This window comes from Micropterus dolomieu, linkage group LG16 (assembly GCF_021292245.1).
Source record: "Micropterus dolomieu isolate WLL.071019.BEF.003 ecotype Adirondacks linkage group LG16, ASM2129224v1, whole genome shotgun sequence".
Taxonomy (NCBI): domain Eukaryota; kingdom Metazoa; phylum Chordata; class Actinopteri; order Centrarchiformes; family Centrarchidae; genus Micropterus; species Micropterus dolomieu.
This window is the reverse complement of record NC_060165.1, coordinates 6,743,433-6,753,083: the sequence shown is the minus strand read 5'-3', so window position 1 is coordinate 6,753,083 and position 9,651 is coordinate 6,743,433. Positions and strand designations below refer to the sequence as shown.

General features: G+C 39.9%; 1 protein-coding gene across 3 annotated transcripts in view; it reads right to left on the bottom strand.

Annotated features, from left to right (window-relative positions):
* The window catches only part of cdk17 (cyclin-dependent kinase 17), a 50,863-nt gene extending 41,325 nt beyond the window's left edge, over window positions 1-9,538 (bottom strand). Inside the window, exon 1 of one of the 3 annotated variants that reach the window (XR_006828523.1) lies at window positions 6,600-6,925. The gene's annotated coding sequence lies outside the window, so the exon portion shown is untranslated. Of the gene's footprint in view, window positions 1-6,599; window positions 6,926-9,328 lie in introns of those variants that run through there. The other 2 variants (XM_046071894.1, XM_046071893.1) reach the window with 2 other exon arrangements.
* Window positions 9,539-9,651: the final 113 nt, after the last annotated feature.

Below are 9,651 nucleotides of genomic sequence, written 5' to 3'. Positions count from 1 at the left end.
TGCACATACAATCTAATATTATATACTCTTGTATTATGAAACCAGTTTTGAATTTGCTAGCTTAAATTTGTTTTTGTTTTTTTATCTAAAACAATTTATAATCTAAAATAAATCAGAGCCATATCACTTAGCAAGCTGTTAAAGTTGTTTACTTTACAGCTGCGTCACATCATTTTCAGTTACCAGTTGTCACATCTACTACTTGACAGACATATGGCGGATAGCAAAAAGTAGTTTAAAAAAAGTAGTAGGAATCTCCCACTTAAACTTTCTGCATTTTTGGCTATGAACTACCTTGTCCTGTCAGCCTGTGAAGCAAACACTAGCTGAAGACTCGAAAGCGCATAGGTGTCAACTGTAATATTACCAGGTGTCAGTCACAAATCACACTCATTACATGTGACTTATCAGCAATCTGTCATTATGTAGCTGTTATTGATACACATATTACCCCTTTTGAATGTCGTGTTAATTTTCTTTTTTTTTCCAAACTTGGAAACTGTATGTTTTGGCATGTTTTGCCGTTTATTTTGTGGGTTAGCTCCCTTGGCGTGAGCATATTGCGCAGCAAATTTTGCTAGCAGGTTGAGCGATGTTGTAATGTTGTACAGTACTATTGAGGGACAGTCAAGAGAAACTGTGTGAAGGGTAAGCCTCATTTGAAGCAAACTAAATAACGAGAGTGGTAGGTTGGATGCCGGTAACATTTTTGTGGAACTTTAGCCATACTGCAGCACAGCTGTTAGTTGTTAACATTTTACGGAAGACAATTCTGCTCCACACAAGTGTGTGTGCGTGTGTGTGTGGATACGTTTGCCGTGGTATGTAAATTTACTTGATAGACATGCCCTGAAGGTAACAATATAGCTACAAAAAAAGACACAGTTCAACTGCAGGAATGAATTTGCTTGGCAACGTTAAGGTTTAAAGTTAATTGTAAGCAACACAGCATTGAAAAACTGTTTTGCAACATAGTATCATTAGCATAACAAAGTGAAAAAGTAACTTAACATTCACGCGTCACTTCTCCTGAGGCTATTTAGCCCATGTTAAAAACAGAATATAACATGATTCTAATATCTCCCTCATCCGAGTTCAGTTGTGTGCGTGATGAATATTTCAGCATCCTTCCTGTCAAATGACACCAGTTGAGTTTACAGTGAGTGCTCACAACTCGAAGGAAAGTGACTTCATGAATGAGGTCTGTTTATTTTAAATTGTGACCTCTGCTTATGTGTGGGTGTGTAATCCCTTTGTGCTGCTGCTCTAACAAAGCCATTGGTTAATCTCCAGATTATGAGCCAATCTCAGTCATCAAACACACACACACACACAAACATCTTGAGGGCAATTGGAAGGGGCAAGATGCAAAACATAATGGAATAATGAGACAGTGTGTGAGTGTGTGTTTTTATAATCCCTGCCTGCTAGTGCTCTAACAATGCCATTGGTTAAAGAGGTCATAATATGCTTTGTGGCTTTTTCCCTCTCCTTTATTGAGCTTTTTTTGTGCATATAAAGTTGTTACTGTGATGCAGAGACATAACTCAGTTAAAACCTTATGGATGAAAGATACTTTTGTTACAGATTAATAACTCACCACTCTGAAACTCCAGCCCTTGTTGCAAAACTGGTAAGGGGAACCTGTACAGCTGAACTGAAGCTGTTTACCGGCTTCTGATTGGCCCGCCCTTCTCTGCTTCTGATTGGCTAGTATAATAGAAGATAACTTTATTGTCACATACATGTTGCGACAGAACTTAGTCCTCTCAAGACCTTCAGTCACTGAACATTTAACATTGTTGTTGTCTTCTCCTGTCTGTGTTAAGAAAATGTTGCCAGGTGTAAAACACTAACATACCTCAGGAGCTTATAGACTTTCAGGACAATAGGCTACAAATTAACTGCATTTCAGTTAACACTGCACTCAATTTCTTTCTCTCATTTTCACTAAAACATGTGTATGGATGAGAGTTGATGACAGTAACAGTACAGTTTATTCCCCTCCTTTATAACAATTTCCCCTGGTGGATAAAAGTTAATATTCCTCTTATATTAATAATACTTACATAGTATAGAAATCTAATTGTTAAAGTAAATAAATATTATAAATGAACTTAAGTCATTACTAGTGTTATGAAATTAATTAATGCATAATAATTGTAGTAATCATGAAACCGTGATTATTTCTCTGACAATCATACCAACAAAATCTGTAATCGTTGCATCCCTACTTAGGTGTGAGTGTGACTGGTTGTTTGTCTATGTGTGGCCCTGCGATGGACTGGCGACCTCTCCAGGGTGTACCCTGCCTTTCGCCCGATGTCAGCTGGGATTGGCTCCAGCCCCCCGCGACCCTGTACGCAGCATAAGCGGTTGACGATGGATGGATGGATGCGCATGTGTAACTCCCAACAAAGATCATGTAGAGGCAAGATGTATCACTCCATAGCTAAAACAAAGCCTTCAACACACAAGATGAAAAGAGGAGCTATGACAAAAATATGGTGTTTTTTGAAAATGACACCATGTAAACCTGTTCTGGTAAAACCCCTAAATAAGATTTTGAACCTGAAAATGAGCATAATATGACCTCTTTAATCTCCAGATTATCAGCCAATCTCACCAATCTCAACCTTCCACACACACACACACACACACTTCTAAGCATAATGGGATGGTTTATCCTGGGGTGCAATTGGAGAGGACGTGCCGCCAAAACATACAAGAATAATGATAGCGTGTGTGTCTGTGTGTGTGTGCACCGCGCCTAAAGAGACAAAACTGAGTATCAGAGCAGTATAATAGAGTGTGTGTGTCTGTTTGCAATGTGTGTGTGAGTGAGAGAGAACAAAGACACGCACATACACACACGCACAACATCACGTTTGTGGACTGCCGTTTTGAAGCCTCGAGTTTGTCTGATTTTTTGCAACCAGCTGCACCGGACATGACCTTATTTGGAAGAGACTGTGGAGCTAGCTAGCTTGCTTAGCTAGGTGCATCTGTAATTTATTGCATCATTTTAACCGAGATGATAATTTTGTCTAGCGAACAACAGGCTTAAAACAAAACGTATTCACCGAAGAAAATAAACAGCCAACTCCTAATAAGTTTTTTCAACGCCGCTGGTTAAATTTACAGTGGTTACGACTCTAGCCAGATTGACAGGTCGGCATGGTAAAGACTTGTCAATCACAGATAATCCTGCCCTGAATCATACTCTGCTTTATGGTCTATTTTCGTCTAAATGGGACCATAATTTACTAAATGAACATCATGTTGTATTGAAGAAGATATGAAACTAGCGATTGAGACTGTAAACTCATTATGATTAAGTGTTTACTGAGGTAATAAATCAGGTGAGAAGCAGGGTCATTTTACCATTATTTCTAGAGGTGAAAAACCAGACTTCTTTTTGCACCCAGAGGAGTCGCCCCCTGCTGGCCGTTCGATAGAATGCGGGACTTCCGCATTCGCTTCACTTCTCGGACCGGAAGCTTCCCGCTTCAGCGAGACCTATATTTTTTACTTTTTAAGCCAGAAAAAAAGGTGTGTGTGTGTGAGAGAGAGACAGAGACAATGAACTCACACCACTGCACATTCCTTACATGGCTCAAATAACTTTCCTCATAAATCTGTGTGTGTGTGTGTGTGTGTGTGTGTGTGTGTGTGTGTGTGTGTGTGTGTCTCAAATGTCTATAAGTGTGTGTTCTTACTCCAGCCCACACTAAGTGCATCATTCTGAAGCCCTGGAATTAGCCAGACACCTAAAAAAAAAACAATAATTGCTACTTCACCTACATGATGCCCACCCTGTGGCAGTGCAGTGACAGGAAGACATTTCCCATCAGCCCCTGGGGCTGTTAGCAAGACTCACATTCTACTGCTTTTTACATATTGTGTACTTACTCAGGTACCAAAGAAGAGAAAAGGGAGAAAGAGCTTATTGGGCTAAGAAAGGACCTAAAATGTTTGTGTAAGCACAGGGGCACACACACACACACACACACACACACACACACACACACACAGAGGAAAAATGTCAATGGAAATATACAAACACACACCAAAATACCTGATCACAAACACACACACGCTGAGAAACATGCATGTGCATCTACACAGGAAACGCTTACAGTGGTGCATTCACTGAAACACATTCTAAATACACCCAAATGCACACGTTTACCCACACACGAAGAAACTTACATGTTCATACAGACACGCACACAAAGTAAGACGGAAACATACTGAATTATATAAATACACTGAAAGAGACAAAAGTGCGCCCACACAGAAAAGCATGCAAAAAGAAAAACAAAGAGATGTGCACGCGTAGAAATACACACACACAGGCATGTACACACCTCTCCGATCAATAAAACATTGCACAAGTTGGAGTTACATAAACGGGAGAGAAAGAGAGAGATATCAAGCTGCTGGCCTGGTTGTCAATAGCAACAGTGTTTTGGAGGCTGATCGTCAGTCAGCTCTGCTGCAAAAGCATGGTGGGATATCACACCACAGATGTGGATTTTCTTTGTTCATACTACTATCTTATAATACAGTTTGACTCTTCATAAATTTGAGGCACTCACAAGAGACAATTTAAAAACTGAACGGTCAAAATCAAAGCAGCAGAGGCCGACAGCTTTCTGCTATAAATGTGTAGTCTCCGAGCCCAAGTCGAGATAACCCCTAATGACATCATCAGGGGTTACTTTATAAGACTTTGGAAGGCATTACACAACTATCGTTACAGGCTGAGAGGTTCTCTTCATGACTAATAGTATATATATGTGTGATCACGCTTGCAAGACGTGTTTGTCTTGTTTCACACAGAGCTTTCACTCTGACTTCTGCTCACACTCTTCTTCTCCAACGGGAAGTTTCCAACCAATCACTGACACTGCAGTTCCATCACATGGCACTTTAATTTCTCAAACTGAAACCAAATCTCAGAACTTTCCTCTGCCAGGAGACAACTCACTTCAACGTGCGTTTTCTCATCTGTTGGTCCCAGGAGAAAGAGCGCCAGCGTGTGCACTTGAGTGTGTGCACACATATGCGCAGTACACGCTGTCATGTTCCTACTATACGCAACATAATGCATAGACAGATCAATACAAGCCCTGCTATATGGCCCGCAGGCATGGAGTGGGGAGGGGGGTTCAGGGTAATTACTTTGTCCTCTGGGGGTGTATCACTCTCACAGCCAACAGCCTAGATCTGAATGTGGGTCAATGCACACACCCTCACACACACACACACACACACACACACACACACACACAAATGAGCTGGCTGTTGTTCCAGATGAAGGATGGTGGAAGTAAATTCAGGTCAAACAGGAAGTGGTAAAGAGCCTAAATGCACTACAGACACTTCACCACAGAAATGGATGATATGTGGTCAATATAACTGGTTACCATCTGCTAGATACAGTGATGATATGATGCTGTTGATATATCATGACTGACAACTGCACTGCGCACACCAACCATCCATCCCCTACAGGTAATTTACAAGCAGGATGTGCACTGTTGTGTCCCACCCCCAAGTCACAACAGCATCTTAATGGAACTGACAAAAACTTGGAGGGAAAATCAACAGTCATTTTAAATTCATGAACACAAATCCAACTTCCAAAGGAGGGCATAACAACAAGCGAAGGGATGCTCTCAAGCCAGCAGAAATGCCTGCAGCTCTATGACTTCAATGTGGCACGAGCTAAAACTACAAGCACTCTCATAAACCACAAAGCCAATGTTTATTTATTTATATGGAGTCACAATAAGAAAGGTCAAGTGAAAACACAGCTCTTTTCTATATGCAGACGCTTGAGGTAATCTTTCACTGTGAGTAATGCACCTTTGCTGCTTTAAAGTGAAAGGAAAATCTCACTGCGTTTCCAAAATACATGTAAATGTACAGACTGGTGTGAGTATGAGCATGAATCTGTGGTTGTAGGCTACAGACACACAAACTTTATTGTTAATAAAATATAGTATAGTGTTAAGATATTTATTTTACAGTAGATTTATGCCATTTGGAGATCTATCAATGACATTCCTGCATTACATGGTGTTAACTGCTTGACCAGAAATCAGACCAGTAAAGCAGGATTGTTGTTCTCTTAACTTCAATCAACAGTGTGATATTTTAAGGTGGCATTTCAGTTATATTCCTGCATTTTGCTTTTATTCTTCTGTATTAATATCCTTCTAAAATTTGCATTAGGGTTCCTGTCGCTGGGAGGGAAGCCTGACTGCCAACACAAAGCCTACTCTATGTAAACAAAACAAAATATTTGCATCTGAAATAACGAAATAAGAGATTGCATGTGTCAAATATGTGCGAGGCGTCAACATAACAGCCATAATTGCAAATGGTTACACGGAAGGTAGCTGTAAAATATGAAATATAGCTAGAGTCTGTCTAGTTGAATTATTCTTCAGCTGCCGTTTCCTCTGTGCTGTCATTCCCACACTGCACTGTTCAGACTTCGTCCTAAGCGGCCGGACGAAATGTAACGTCACAGAGTCTATTGTCGGACAGACTGTGTCTTTTCCACAAGTGACATTTGTCAAATTTACCTGAAAATGGTGAATTCCGTCGTTTCAAACCGACTCTCCGGAGCAGCCGGGCCCGGATGCCCTCCTCCGCTTTATCCGCCCACTGAAGAAACGTTAGCAGCTCAGTTTGCTCGTTTCGATTCCAAACGCTCCGACAGAGGAGAAATACCCTCCGAAACACACAGAGAGATATGAGGGGTGCGAGGACGGAGGGCTAGAGACCGAACCCCCAAAATGTCGTTTGTGTGGCGGTGAAAGCAGTTTAAAGAGGCTGGAGGAGGATCTGTCTGCTGTCGACACAGGAGACGGGAGGGGTGCAAACTAGTTGTGCATCAAGTGCCACACAGTGGTCAACAATGGGACTTCCTGTAAGGTTTCAAAATAAAAGTACTCTCAACGACCATGTGTCGTCTTCTTTCACAACTTTCAAAGTAAAAGCGATAATACTTGTTTCACAGTGTCCGGTCACCGTATACAAAATAAAAGTGGCAAAATAACTAATTTAATTCTATAATGTCTAGATAGCCTAGATAAATACTTAGATACATACATGCATACATACATTCTCAAGGTTATGTTTTCACATTTTTTATCATATGACATTTAACAGTATATCCATTTTAATATGAAACTCAACTTGGTTCTGCTCTATTGTTAGCAAACTGTCAGCTTGACGAAGCTGAGAGAACTTAAGGAAATGCAGATAAACGAAACAATGGTAGTCTATCCTTATATGAATAGCTTTCTTTTCCGCTGTTTTTATGTGTTGCAACACTGTGGATTTTCAGCGGTCAAACATTGCAACACTGTAGTAATGTTTCAAAATGCAGTTTATACCCTGTGCCAGTCACTTCAATTAAATATTGAACATAGACAGTTAATTAAGGCAATAAAACAATTGAAACACAATAAGCAGTTTTCATCTTCATAATATTCAGGGTATTACCAAAAAGGTTAAACATTTTCTGTCATGTTACAAAATTTCTTTTAAAATGATTAATTCCTTGGAATTAGTAGATGATTTTTTTTTTTACAATTATATTATAAGATTAACCATAGATATGTGTATGAAAAGATTAACAATAAAATAATTTTTTTCTTAATTTCATGTTGAAAAAATGGTTGTGTCATCACAAAGTTGGGGATATTTTCATTTCTGCTTTGATTAATTTTAAAGGCATGAATAAATAACATCAATAGTCATAATTTGTGTGACATGAAGAAACACTAAAATGAGATATAAATTGGACAGGCACTTTAAACACAACCAGTATTGAGTTAAATGTTTGGTCGTGTAGCGCCACCTGTTGGATAAAAGCTGCAGTGAACGTAATTAATTAAATCCCGAACATTGGTAATACAGGTTGGAGTCTGATAACGAGTGTACCTCGACAGTACAATACATGTAGCCCTAGTTACTGGGGAACAAGATGTGAAGTTATGGAATAAGGAGGTAACAATTTTGGATCTTACAAAGAACACATTTTGTAGTTATTATTTATTTAAGTACTGGATACCTATTCTACTATTACAGAGTGAGCAAAAAGATGGGGTGCTGACTTCTGCATCACTTGATCTGATGTGATTTTATATTAAAATGGTGCAATTACCAACAAACCTGCAAACTACATTGTTCTTTTCTAATTCTGGAGTGGTCACAGAGGTCCAGGGGGACAATTATTGTTGTCATGGATGCTGTCGGCCTCTGAAGACTGGCTCAGTAGTCATTCACCTCACCAGCAAACTTCATTACTGGATGCTTGTTTATTGCTTTGTATGACACACACTGTGTCTACATGCTGACAGTTTTGAAGCTGTTAAAATGTCTTCCCTGTAGAGGAATGTAGTTTGTTGGTAATACAATACTTTTGAAATAAAATCACATCAGATGTAGGCTATTAAGTGATGCAGAAGTCATTACTTTGTGATTTGGGTGAACTAGGCCTTTAACATAAATTATGGTGCTTCAACTGCAGTGGTATAGCTACATGAAGGTCTTGCATTGTTGGTATAGGCCTATCTGTCTATATCAGCAGGCCTATTTATTAAAATCCTATTAATGCATTACTGTCAGAGTGGGCACCGCTGTGTCACCTGCCATTATCACCAACACCGGAGCTCCCCAAGGCTGATGAGTCCCTTCCTGTATTGCCTCTATATTAATGACTGTCTCTGTCCCTCCCCCATTACACAGTATTTAAAATATTCAAATAACACAGTCATACATGCACTTCTCAAGGACAGTAACTCATATCAATCTTTCCATTTCACTTAATGGACTACAGGGAAGAGCCTACTCCTGAATGTCCCCAACTCCTCATTGAAACCTGCAATAAACCCAGTACCCCCACTGCCACTCAATTCATTGAGAAACGGGTCAGAATTGCTTCCGATCCAGTCTTTGGTGACATTCAGGACAGAATTCATGTCTGTATTGTACACATTACCATGCATTGGAGCAATGTCCACAACTGAGGAAAAAGACACATGTGGACAAGTTAAACTTTTACTTTTTGATTTGTTTGTTTAATGCACTGGGCATTTAAGCAAGAACTACGACAGGCGCATTACTTGCAGACACTGCAACCAAACTCATCCCAGCATTTTGCATATTGCAAAAAAGGAAAAAGCTGTCCAAGGAGATACAGAACAGGCCAAAAAAGAGTTGAGAGAAGCCTTAGCATTGTTAAACCAGGATCACATTGAAAGATACTTGTCGCAAAAAGAAATTAAATGGAGTTTTAACCCACCTGCTGGATCACATCATGGTGGCATTTGGGAGCGCATAATACGGATGATCCAGAAGGGTTTTGAGTTCAGTGCTTTGTCAACAAAGTTTGGATGACGAAGGATTTCATACAGTCCTCTGCTAGGTCAAAGCAATGCTGAATGACCGGCCCATCACTAAATTATCTGAAGATCCAAATGACCTAGAGGCATTGACTCCTAACCACTTGCTTCTACTGAAAGGGAAACCAATTCTACCACCAGGACTTTTTGAAAGAAGTGATCTGTATGCAAGGAGAAGATGGAAACAGGTCCAATATATTGCTGATCTCTTCTGGAAAAGATG